The sequence below is a fragment of the Saccopteryx bilineata genome, chromosome X, assembly GCF_036850765.1.
Source record: "Saccopteryx bilineata isolate mSacBil1 chromosome X, mSacBil1_pri_phased_curated, whole genome shotgun sequence".
Lineage (NCBI taxonomy): Eukaryota > Metazoa > Chordata > Mammalia > Chiroptera > Emballonuridae > Saccopteryx > Saccopteryx bilineata.
Genome location: NC_089502.1, coordinates 123,713,247 through 123,727,205, shown reverse-complemented (window position 1 = coordinate 123,727,205; position 13,959 = coordinate 123,713,247). Strand labels below are relative to the sequence as shown.

The following is a 13,959-nucleotide window of genomic DNA, read 5'->3' as shown; positions in this document are numbered from 1 at the left end:
AAGATCAATGGAAGTATTCGGAGAAATGATGCATACACAAAATAGCATTTTTCAGTCAGTTTCCAGTGTTAACATGCCACACATGCAATGCATGATAGACACAGAGGAAATAAGGGTAATATTTTACATTATAGTGTTTTGAGATAGGCCAGGTTGTTATTATGTTGCCTATTCTCAAAAAAAAATCAATTGCAATATATGAACCTATTTTCCCTGAAGAAACATAGCTGGGAATCAAGCCTAGGATTAGAACACAAAGGGCAGTAAGCTTTTCATTAAGCTATTCCATCTCTTCCTAAGGGCCAGTGGAAGTTTTTACCATCCCCACTGTCCTTCCCCATTTGGAAAAAAAATTGTATTCCCAGGGCCTTGTAATTTAGCTTTTTGTTATGACTGTTTTTCTGAGTTACTTAATTAGAATCTGCAGCTTTTGGCAGGAAAATAGTCAAGCCAGCATATTTCTAACAAGCAATATCTTTAGGGGAGAAAGTCTAAGTGAGCAAATAGAAGAGAAGGAATGCATGATAGTAGCTGCTAGAATATATTAGTTGCAGACAAATTTCAGTGGGAGTGTCAGTCACCATGAATTACATTTTTAAGTGAAGTGGCCTAAAAAATAAGAATGGGATAGAACAAAGCACGTATATCATAGTACAGAAGACTTGGAATTCTCCCAAACTTGTCATTTTTTAATGGAGGAACTTTTAGGAGCAAGGGTGGAGCCTGTGCTGATAGAATAATCTTAGCAAATGCCTTCAAGGGCACCTTTAAAAATTCATATTCAGGCTTAATGTTTTGAAAGCATTTTCTATTAAATAAATAAGATTTTGAAAGAAGTAATTAATATGTAGAAATTTTAAAATAATCAAATTAATGCAGCTCAGTGGATAATACCATTGAGTATTTTAAAGTGTCGAATACAGGGTAGGGAAAAAGGAGGTTTACAGTTGTAAGTATGTGAAACACAGAGTTTACTCTTGTATTATTATTGATTAGTTATTGTATTATTGTATTTTGCATATGAACAACTGCAAACTTACTACCCTATATTGCTTAAGAAGCATAGTTTAGCTTTTTACAAAGAACCATTACAGAAAATAAAAGTTAAATATTAGGTGAAGGAACAATCATTTTAGTAGCACTGACAACTATAGATTAAGAAAGCTTTCTACCACTTTAGCTCAAAGAATTTCATTCCCGTAGATGGAAAGCAGAAAGATGGTGGAGCTTATTGATAAATGCCCTTAACAAGGAAGGTGCAATCCCATTATTTGTGATGATAATAATATCAGTGTGGTTTTTCATCATATCATCCCATACAACATTTCAGGTACATATTTTGTATAGTAAATATTTGATAACATGGTTCTCTGCATGACATTGATGAGTAGCTATTTTTGACCTATTTCCCTTGAAACCCATAGGTCTCAAAATTAGGTTTTCTGCTGGTGTGATTGTAATAACATCTACTAGAGTTTAAATTTGTGCCTATTATTCCAAGAACAAGTTGTAAATCCTGTTAAATTGCCATGTCAAGCCCATAGTTTGTGTTTAAGTTAACATACAGAGAATAGACTAGCTCCCAGGCAGTATTTAGACCCCATTGTGCCTGAAAGCATTTTTAAGTGCAAGCATTGGATATATTACCCAGGGAGTTAAACCACAGGCAGCTAAAGGGAACTGGATCTTTTCAATCTGTCAAATTATATGTGTCTGCTTCTTAATCATTATCACAAAACTGTTCTATGGGACTACTTGAACAAGTTTCCTTTCAATTAATATGACATTATATTGGCAGGTCTAAACTATTAGAAAAAGTATGGTTCTGGCATGGACATCATATACACCAAAAATTTATTGGTCCAGTTTCATGATCCAACAGTATTACAACCTGCTAAACTCTTAAAACCCTTGTCTATTTTCCTATTATACTCATTTGGAAACAACTCCAAACTGAATTAAATCCAACTAGTCATCTGCTTCCTGCCAACACCCAAGTGGTTGAGCATTGGTGAATTAATTATACTACTTTTCTGACTTCATCTTTATGATCACACAGCCCCAGTGGACATGCAGTGGTGCTATATAATCCTTCTCCTTCTCTAGGACATTTATTGTACCTCACTATGAGATATTATTTTGTCTATCTCCTCTATCATTGAACTTATTACTTTTTTTCCACACCTTTCACACTCCATTGTGAAACACTCAACTTATCTCTCCTCCTACTTAATTTCTTCATCTTCTTTTTTTAGTGATGCATTGAAGAACAAGCTCACATTTCTATCCCTGAATTTACCAGCCTATTCCTCCCTCCACTCAGAGTAGAAGAAATCTATCATCTGGTACTATCTAAAGCCAACCCCAACATTTATGTTTTCAAATACTCTCTCAATGACTGCTCCTTCAATTGTCAGCTCTCCGACATTACCAATTTATCTCTCAATATAGGAATGTTCCCTTGAGCCTACAAATATAGCTTCTATTCACACATCTGAAGGAAAACATTCCCTTGAGCTATGGCTTTATTGGCTTTACAGAAAAACTCCTTGAAGAGTTTTCAGTGTTCAATATCTTTGCTCTCTTACCTTCCATTCTCTCTTTAGCCAAATCCAATGAGGTTTTCATTTCTCACAAAATGGCTAGGTTAAGGTTACAAATGAAAACTCTGTTACCAAATCCAATGGTCAATTTTCAGTTCTCATATTACCTGACCCCTTTGTAGAACTGGCCCTGATGGTCATATATTTTATTTCAAAATAGTTTCTCTTGGTTTTTCTTTTGCCTCATTAATTCCTACTTTACTTTGCTGATTATCATTTTTCTGTTTGTTCTCACTTAGTTGTCATTCAAGGTCTCAGTCATGATCCCTCTTCTTTTTCTCCCCTCCATACGTGACCACACCTAGTTCCTTTTAGATAAAATCTATATGTTGATGACTCCTAAATATGTCTGAAGCTCAGATGTCTCTCATATTTTTCTCATCTGTATTAGTTATATATTGCTCTGTCAAAAAATTACTCAACCCTTAATGTCTTAAAATAAAACATCATCTCATGGTTTCTGTGGGTAAGGAATCTGGGCATGGAGTCTTTTGGCTCAGGGTCTCTCCTAGGGTGGCAGTCAAGGTGCTTGCTGGGGCAGTAATCATCTCAAGGTGTGATCAGGGCAGGATCTGCCTCCAAGCTCATTCAATGATTGTTGGCAGGATTCAGTTTCTTAAAAGTTGTTGGATCAAGTTTTTCTCTGGCTGTTGGCCAGAGGCCACCCTCAATTTCTTGCCATATGGACTTTCCAATAGGGCAGCTCACAATGTGGCAGCTGGTGTTATCAAAGTGAGTAGTAAGAGAAGTGCCAGCAGATTAGAAATCAATGTTTTATAATGTCATCTCAGAAGTGACATCCCATCACTTTTGCCTTATTAGCGAGTCACTAGGTTCATCACACACTCAAAAGGAGGAGATTACACAAGGTCATGAATAACAAAGGGTAGGGAACATTAGAGGCTAACACATGTAATTTCTTCACAACATACCTCTTTTCCTAGTGGTCTTATTTCCCTCAGAAAATTTATCATTAAATGAAATATATTGCTTATTTGTCTGCTTATGTTTTGCCTGGCAAGTATGTAGGCTTAATGAAGGAAGGGTCTTGAATTGTCTTGTTTCCTGTTATGTTCCCAATATTAGGGTATTGCATGGCATATGTTATTAAACTAATTTGTACACCCATTGAAACTTCGGAAACAAAGATCATAGACAGAACTGCTAAATAGATTGTGGAATGTAGATGATACCAAATGATGGTTTTTATCTGATCTTATGAACTGGGAGAAGTGGCAAGAGATTTTTGTAGTGTTTCTAGATATCATAGGAAGAACATTCATTCATAGAATCCAATTCTTATAAGAACCCCAAGCAAAGAAAGCTATATGCTAAGTGCTGGGAAATTAAGAAGCAACTAGATCAGACAGGCATAACCCAATTTACATTCTCTCTAGGGAGATAGTGCAAGATCTGTGTAAAAGAAGCAGGAGACTCAGATAGTGAAAATCTTTGGGTTGAGTAATTGTAGCAAATACCTATTTGAAAATCACATAAATATCATATGGAAGGAATTTCAGTTCATGCATGGACTCTCTAACACATGTTGTCCAAAGCAATAACAGCACTGTCCAAAGGTGGATTATTGGATATGGATCATATGTGATTTTATTTGCTGATATATTTGCATAAGAGTTCTCAGAACTAACTCTATTTTATTTGCTATTGACTATATCAGATATTTTCAATAGAAGACAATGGAAACTAATGTTAGCTGTGTGACCTTGGGAAAGGTAATTTCTATAGAAAACAGTAGCATCTATTTGACTGAAAATGTGTAAAGATTAACAAAATGGTTTATTATTAGTACCTATTAAAGTGCTTAGATACATGTCTGTCACTAAATAAGGGCTCAACAAAGGTTAATAGCTGTTATTAATAAACATTAAAAACAGGATATGCAAAATCAGATGTGAATGTATAAATAATTACTGCAATTATCTACAAATGCTAGTGATAAACTAGACTACTCCTTTTAAGTTTCTGGCTTCTATAATACTGTCTAGGTTTCATATTGCTGCTATACAAACTTATCACAAAGTTTGTAGCTCAGAACAGCATGAATTTATTCTCTTTCCTTTGTGGAAGTTAGAAGTATGAGATGAATTTTATGGGGCTAAAATCAGAGTATATTATGGGCTGGTTTTTCTAGGGGCTCCAGGGAAAAAATACATCCTTTTACTCTTGCCGTTGCTAGTGTTGCTGTTATGCCTTGGCTCATGGCTTCAACACTCATATCTCTGCTTCTGTTATCACAAGGCCTTCTCCCAAACGGTAATACTCTTTTCGCACTGTTATAAGGGCCCTTTTGATTACATTGGGCCCACCTTGTAATCCAGGATAATCTCCTCATGTCATAATCCTTAAATGAACCACATCTGCAAAGTCTCTTTTCCTGTGTTAGGTAACATATTCTACGATCCTGGAGATTCAGCTATGCATATCTTTGGGAGACATTTTTCTGTCTCACACAAATACATTCACTGTCTTCATTTTAACAGTTATTTAAAAACAAGTACACATCTTTACATTATTTTTTGGTTACTTTATAAGGGAATTCTTTTGACCTGTTGATTCATAGGACAGGGAAATGCTTGTATTTCCTTTTCTAGCAGCTTTGGTTTTCATGTTCTCACTGAGTACCCAAGGATGAATACTAAGCACCATTCGAAAAGATAATCAATGTTACTGTGTTTTACAGCCTCAGAAGTGATTCTTCTGTTTTATAAGGCTAATTATTCTAACTAGTGATTAAACTTGTGATATGGACATACCAGCCATGCCACAGATCACTTGGCAATGTCTTGGAGAACGTTTTACTGGCATCTAGTGGGTAGAGGTGCCATGGATACCAATAATCATTCCACAATACAAGGACAACCCTCTACAGTGAAAAATTATATGGCCCAAAATGTTAATAGCACTAGGTTTAAGAAATTCTGTCCTGGGTAACTTGAAAAATATTATTGTTTAGCTCTTTGCTTTTCATAGTGTGGTCCATACACTAGCAGTTTTTTATCTCCTGGGTCATCAGCCTCTTTAAAAGCTTCCCAAGTGGCCCTAGCCAGTTGGCTCAGTGGAAGAGCATCAGCCCAGTGTGTAGAAGTCCCAGGTTGGATTCCTGGCCAGAGCACACAGGAGAAGCACCCATCTGCTTCTCTACCCCACCCTCTCTCCTTCCTCTCTGTCTCTCTCTTCCCTTCCTGCAGCCAAGGCTTCATTGGAGCAAAGATGGCCTGGGCGCAGACGATGGCTCCATGGCCTCTGCCTCAGATGCTAGAATGGCTCTGATTGCAAAGCAGCAATGCCCCAGATGGGCAGAGCATCAACCCCTAGTGGGCATGCCAGGTGAATCCCGGTCAGGCACATGCGGGAGTCTGTCTCTCTGCCTCCCCACTTCTCACTTCAGAAAAATACAAAATAAATAAATAAATACATATTAATACATACATACATACATACATACATACATACATAAAAGTTCCCCAAGTGATCCCCCGTTGAGGCCAGGCTTGAGGAACACTGACTTCCTTAATTTTTCTCTCACTATTGTGCTTTCCCTCAGAGGTACTTATGGCTGTGAGTATATTGAATTTAACTGGAAAAGTAAAATTTTAAAAGACTTTTTGCCCCATATAACAAACATCAAATATGGGAATGCTAAGGCATATAGCAGGCAACAAACATCAAATATGGGAATGCTAAGGCATATAGCAGGCGTCCCCAAACTACGGCCCGCGGGCCACATGTGGCCCCCTGAGGCCATTTATCCGGCCCCCGCCGCACTTCTGGAAGGGCACCTCTTTCATTGGTGGTCAGTGAGAGGAGCATAGTTCCCATTGAAATACTGGTCAGTTTGTTGATTTAAATTTACTTGTTCTTTATTTTAAATATTGTATTTGTTCCCGTTTTGTTTTGTTTTTTACTTTAAAATAAGATATGTGCAGTGTGCATAGGGATTTGTTCATAGTTTTTTTTATAGTCCGGCCCTCCAATGGTCTGAGGGACAGTGAACTGGCCCCCTGTGTAAAAAGTTTGGGGACCCCTGGCATATAGTCACCTTTTGTTGAGAGATGCAGTAAATTTCTTCAATATGTTGTTTTAAACATACGGAATTGTGATAAGGAGCAGGTTTATTCATCTCTCCATTAAGTGTATTGGCAGGAAGAACTCACAAGGGAGGACAAATCCACTCAGCTAGAATCATGTTTGCAGCCCACAAGAGTGAGGGAGGAATATATTTGCTTTTCCTCTTTGGCTTTGTTACTTGCCTTATCCAATCTGCTGACTTTGGAACCCCCCAAAATTTCTCTGGTATGAGCTTTTGCAACTGAATTATAGTGGAAGGCATGATGAATGTGAAAGGCGCAAGAAAGGCAAATTAGAAAAATGTCAGGTGGAAACTGTGTAGTGTTTTGTTTATGCTCTATATTCTGGTGCACAGTGCACTTTCCATTATAGTTAGTCAGGTTCATGCATTTACTGGACTTTCTCCGGTCACCAAGTAAGTATGAGCTATATTGAGTCTTATACAATTTCTTGGAAGCATATGCAATATTTTTACTCCCCAGTAATTCTCAGTAATTTAAATGTGGAATTATTACATGTAGTTAATTCAGTTAAGGCTATAGTTATCAATGGAAATGTTCAGTGGCTTCTAACAATAAAGTGTAATACATACCCCACTAAGCACCAATGTTACTGCTAATCTTACATTATGTAAGTTTGCACAGCTGGCAAGAAGTTGAGCTGGGCTTTAAACACAGGCAATTCTAGTCCTGAGCATACACCCTTAACCACTTTCATTGTATATCTCTAAAGGTCTGTCTTTGTACACAAACATCAGCTAGTGCCAGGGATTTTCTAAGCTATAGGTGGTTAAACTAAGCAACTATAGACTTTGCAAGATAACTGCATACATTTCAAATGACCTTGATAATGCAGCCTTTTTCTAGGAAGCTGTGTCTCAGCCACTATTCCTCTCAGATGGGTAGGTAGTTCCTCTGCCTTTCCAAAACTGACAGAAAAGCCTAGGGTCTCAAAATATATTTAGTTCTTGTTGATGATGATGTTATGGAAATAGACTTTTTCTATGCATCCTTGCAATTCCATTGATCTCTTATTTAACTGCCTCAAAGTTGTCTTTATATTGTTTTTCATATGCTTCCTGATTAAAACACCATGACACTAAGCACTTACTAGACAACAAAATCTCACCAAAGGTAACTTATTGTAATTTCTTCTTCTTTTTTTATATTTTATTTTAAAATTAAATTTAATGCGGTGACATTGATCAATATTTTTCTTAACTTTAAAAAAATACTTTTAAAAAATCTCAAAGCAGCCTGACCAGATGGTGGCACAGTGGATAGAGTGTCGGACTAGGACGCAGAGGACCCAGGCTCAAAACCCCGAGGTCGCCAGCTGGAGCGCAGGCTTATTTGGTTTGAGCAAGACTCACCAGCTTGAGCCCGAGGTCGCTGGTTTGTGTAGGGGGTCACTCGGTCTGCTGTAGCCCCCTGGTCAAGGCACATATGAGACAGCAATCAATGAGAAACTAAGGTGCCACAATGAAAAATTGATGCTTCTCATCTCTCTCTGTTCCTATCTCTCTGTCCCTATCTGTCCCTCTCTCTGTCTCTCTCTGTCTCTGTCACACACAAAAAAAATTCAAAGCAGTCAATGACTAACTTTATTGTAATCAGTGAATGTAGTTATAATGATCTGGAACTTTTATGTTGTCTTGCCAGTTAGGCTATATAGGAGTGAATGATCTTCTGGTAAGTATTGTGTTAAAAAACAAAGAAACAAAAAAAACTATGACTGTGTCTGGGCCAATATGTAAAATATTGACCTAGTGACTTAGAACTTATTTTTGATGATCTGTACTGAATAGATTGTCAAATATATAGTTTGATTTTCACTTAGTCGTTTTTCAAATGCACCATGCACTCATTTTGTTCTTCTCTACTTGTAATCTGCTGCTCATCACTTTTTAAACTCTTTTCAACAAAGTAAACCCAGATTTTACTCTCTGAGAAAGTTTTCATGGCCTCTTCAGGTAGCACTGAATACTTCTCATAGACTTGGGAATTATTCTCTTATATCACCTATCCCATTGCTATTATCATTGATTTTCATGTCTTTTTTCCCTGTGATCCTTGGCCACAGTGACTATTTTATAATAATTTTGTATCCATAATATATACTTAGAACATGATCTGAAATATGGTAGGTACTCAAAAAGTATTTTAAAATAAATGTGCAGATATCTTCATAGTTTGTAAGCAGTTGATTTTTCTTAAAATAATTGTTGTAGATTCATAATAGAAAAAACAAATTTCCCTGGGAGTAATTTTAAACATTAATTTAAACATGCTTTCTTGGTAAATTTTAGTTGCAGAGTGTGTAAGATCCTCTGTTTATAGTCTTCATAGGGAATCTATTCCACAACTTTAACATGCATTGCTTTATGTAAATTGTGCATTTGGTAAAATACTGTGCTTCATGCACAAATGGATACTTTAATTATTTTTTTTTTCATTTTTCTGAAGCTGGAAACAGGGAGAGACAGTCAGATTCCCGCATGCTCCTGACCAGAATCCACCCGGCATGCCCACCATGGGGTGATGCTCTGCCCACCAGGGGGCGATGCTCTGCCCATCCTGGGCATCGCCATGTTGCGACCAGAGCCACTCTAGCGCCTGAGGCAGAGGCCACAGAGCCATCCCCAGCGCCCGGGCCATCTTTGCTCCAATGGAGCCGTGGCTGCGGGAGGGGAAGAGAGAGACAGAGAAGAAAGCCTGGCGGAGGGGTGGAGAAGCAAATGGGCGCTTCTCCTGTGTGTCCTGGCAGGGAATTGAACCCAGGTCCTCCGCACGTTTATTTATTTTTTTATTTTATTTTATTTTATTTTTCCAGGGGAGAGCGCGAACGCAGTCCTCCGCACGTTTAATTATTTTTTTATTAGAGTGAATAAGATGATTGGTATCTTCTTGAGTTCAATAATGTAAAAACTTTAAGGATTAAATAAAATATTATAGATCAATTTTTGACCAGAAATAATTATTAAACATCAGCCAGGAATGGAGAGAAAGGAGACATAGAAAAAAAAGAACTAGCATTTATTTATTTATTTTTTTTACAGTTAAATGTTGCTAAATACTGTGGTAGACATCACAATGACACTTTATTTAAAGGTTGTAAAACTTTGAAGTAGGTATTTACTATATCAATATGCTCGGGAAAACAGGTCATATATGAAAAGAACTGAAATGAAATAAATATGGTATATACTATGTCCAAGCTTTATGGATGAGAAAACTGGGACTTATAGGGATGAAGTAGCTTGCCTGACCTAACATGCAGTAAGACTCTTCTTAATTCAGTTCATTCTCATTCTAAAACCAATTCTTTCCTTTATGATGATGAATAAAACAAATGAGTACAAATTCCCTCTACTTTACTTCTAAACATACCTATCATTCAGACAAGCAAATAAAGCTTATTTTCCTCCTTAAATTTTCTGATTATGCCCCTAATTGTCTAATTTAAAGACTGGCCAATATCACCAACAATATCTTAAATCTAAAGCAGTTATCTTTTTTATCCCTTATAATACATAAACTTTGTTGCTTGTGTCCTCAGAAACCTTGCTTCCCTTGTTGACCCAATTCCTTCCTGATTCAAAATCCCTTTAATGCCTAATTTTCTCACTTTTTCTCCTTTTTGGCTCTATTCACTAGGCTCCAGAATAGAAACTGTAAACCTTGTTCTCTATGCTTTCTTCCTTACTTATCTATGTCTTTAATTTTAGTTACAATCACAATGTTGCTATCTTCCATGTCTGTCCTAGGCTCCTGGCTACTAATTTCAATGAACTACACAACAATTCTAACAGGAGATACCACAGGCAATTTAAAATTTACATGCCCCAAATAGAATTTTGTATATTTCTCCAACATCATTGCTTGCCCAAATGTTTTCTCTATTTTTATATATTGGTAAATAGTATCCTAATAGACCTAGTTGCTCAAATGTATCCCAAATCTACTCTGTTCTCCTAGTATTCACTACTACTGCACTAAGACTGGCCCTGTTTGTCATATACTTGTACCACTGGCTGCTAACTAGTTTCTTCCACCTTCAAACCTTGCTTTCTAAAACAGTTCGTATTATTCACCTACAAGTGTCTACTGGTTGTTTGTCTAAACTGCAAATTATCTTTGGCATGTGTGAAATAGGGCAGATCAGAGTCTCAGGTGAGTTATGTGTATTCTCAGAAAATGTATTCAAGATACATATTGTTTTCATTATTAGAAAAAGGTAAAGCTAGTGAAGATCCATGAAATATTATTGGATGATGAAGTTAGAATATGACTAAGAAACATTGTTAAGGAAAAATCCCAACTTCCTACCTAGAACATCTTACTATTAACAATACTATACTGACTTTTATCACTTCAGTTACTACAGCCCCCAACTTGTGGTCAATGTACGCTGCATTCCTAAAATTTGCCATTTCACTTTCTCACTGTACTAGTTTCCTATTGCTGCTATAACAGATCACCATGGACCGAGTTACTTAAAACAACCCCACATCTTATTTTTAAAGTTCTGGTGGTCAGACACCCCAAATGCATTGGATTCACTTAGCTAAAATCAAAGCATTGGCCTGCTTGTCGTCAGTCTGACGGCTGTAGGGCAGAATCTGCTTCCTTGCCTTTCCAGCTTCTAGAGGCTACAACTATTCCTTGGCTCATGTCCTGTTCCTTTGCGTTCAAAGTGCCATCACTTCAGTGTCTTGACCTTTGCTTTAATACATTTCCCTCTCTGGACCTGACTCTGAGGCAGCCCTTTTATAAAGGATGCTTGTGATTACATTGGGCTCATGCAAATCATAATCTCCCATCTCAAAATCCCTAACTTAAACCACATCTGCAAAGTCCTTTTGCCACATATGGTAATATTCACAGGATCCAGAAGTTCAGATACGGACATGTTTAGCAGTAGACATTATTCCTTTTACCAGAATGACAATTTCACTCATCCTTTGTCCTAGATCCAGAATTTTCTTTCCCCTAGAAAATCTCTCCTTTATGACCTATCTGAAGTGCTTCTTCAGGCCTTTTCCTATGACTTCACCAGACCCAATCTGGAACAGAATTAATGATATCTCCCTCTATTCCCTCAGCATATTATACTCACCATATGACAGTAGGGTCAGCCTAATTAAGTAGGTAAGCATTTGTGTCCTTTATTGGTCTGTGAGCCCTTCTATATTAGACTGTAGTACATTGTCTCTTTGTCCCCACTGCGTCATAGCACAGTATCTTGTAACTAGTATATTTTTCATAAGTATTTATCAAGTGATGAGTTTGAATGCTAAAATTCAAGTGCATTGAATAGCAGTTACACTCAATCTTTAATTCATTTATTTTTTTCAGCTAACATTTATTGAGCATTGGATATAAAAAGATGAATGAAACACATTTATCCTGGAAGGATTTCAAGTCTGGTAGAAAGAAAGACTTATAATTTAACCGATAAGCTAGCAGTGTGTGGTAGGATATAAAGAAAGCTGATATATGCACAGAGATTTACAGGTGAGAGGATATGAGTTGAGTCTATAATAGTGTAACTAATTAGTAATAATAATACCTATTATTATTAATAATAATGGCAACAACTCCTGCAATAAAAACATTAATGCCAGCTTTCATTTATTTAATTTGTTCTTGGTACCAGTGCTGTTCTAGGCACTATTATATATGTACTGTGATAATAGTTCTTTTGCAGATGAAGGAGCTAGTCACCAAGAGGTTATTTGCCCCAAATTACACAGCTAATAGGTGGCAAAACTGGGTTAAAAATCCAGACACACTAATTGCTTATAACCACTGTAATATGCTCATTATGCATAAGATTTAGTGGTGGGTAATGGCTTATGTAAAGCCAGTTGGTGAAGGGTATTCTTAATAGGAAAAAGAGAAATCATTTCAGGTACATTTACCCAGAGATGCAAGTTCCTTGAAATTAGGTCACTGATAGTATGAACTACTATGTGACATAAGAAAACATATGAGAACCTTAGTAAATGTTTATATATAGTTTGTATTGTGATTTCTGGGTATTTTAATTATACAACAAATATAGCAAAGCTTGGATGTCTATGAATAGACACAGTTAATCTTTCTTTCAATATAAAATGCAATTGGTTACCTCAAAGAGGTTTGTAAAGATTATTGTACATTGATCTGTGAAATCCTATGTAATTTTTTCCCCTGATACACAAAGTTTCAAGAGATTCAATTAAGGATCTTAATGTTAACAAATTGAGGCTTTCCAAGCCAATTTAATTTTAAGAAACAGAATCACAAGCTAACCTGTATGCTTTATAGAAATGAAATGAGGAAGGAAATAGTATTTTGAGTAAGAGTCACATGATAAGATAGTTCAGCTGGAAGGCCTTGCAGTGTACAGTTGGATCCTGGATTTCTTGGGCAGTGCTGATTAAACTCACACTAAGAAAGGAACTGATTCTCACTGCTAACCTGAAGGCTAAAGATATCAACTTGAAGGTTTCCTGCAGCTTCATGTAGTGTGGTGGCTGGGAAATGGAATCCGGGTTTTAGCAATGCATGACTCAGGCTGGCACTTTAATGTGGCAGTTTGTCAGATGTGGCTGATGATTCAACTTTTCAGACCAGTTTTCAGTTATGTCTTTATGTGAACTCAATGTCCTTGGTTAGAGAATTGAAACAGGTTATCATCATTTAAAGGAGTGGGAATTAAGATAGTTTATTTTCAATTCTTATTTTAAAAATTCACTAACTTTCTGACTACCATGATGATGATGATGGTAACACTTGATTGCAAGTGAATGGATTTTGATACTGTTTTGTAAATTAAAATGTGTTTTAAAAGACTCTTATTAATGTGGATGACTTAATCATTTTAAAATATTCAGATGTATCTGAAGCTCTAAGAGAGAAAAAAAATAAGACTGTCAAATCACCATTTTAGCTTCCTCATCTTGAATAAAGTTACAGTGATGGAAAGCTGAATATGATCAGCCCTCAACTGTCTTGCAAAGAAACTTGTACTGTCAGACACTGGCAATATGTTTGAACTATGTCCTGACTTGCTACTTTTTGAAATTCAATCTTTCAGCTCTTTCTCAGTCTTATAACAAATGAAGAAGGATGATTTCCTGAGGAAGGCAATGCTCATTTCAGTTAATTTCAAATGAAACATTCTCCTCTTTTGAAATTAAAACACTAGGCTAGTGTCCCTTCTAGTATCCCTCTAAGAGCCTTCTTATGGGAAGAAATGATGTATCTTCCTGTAGCTTTCA

At 36.7% G+C, this 13,959-nt stretch overlaps 1 protein-coding gene across 1 annotated transcript in view; it reads left to right on the top strand.

Moving 5' to 3' along the window:
• Positions 1 to 13,959, top strand: part of IL1RAPL1 (interleukin 1 receptor accessory protein like 1) — a 1,416,727-nt gene that overhangs the window by 192,946 nt on the left and 1,209,822 nt on the right. The window lies entirely within an intron of this gene.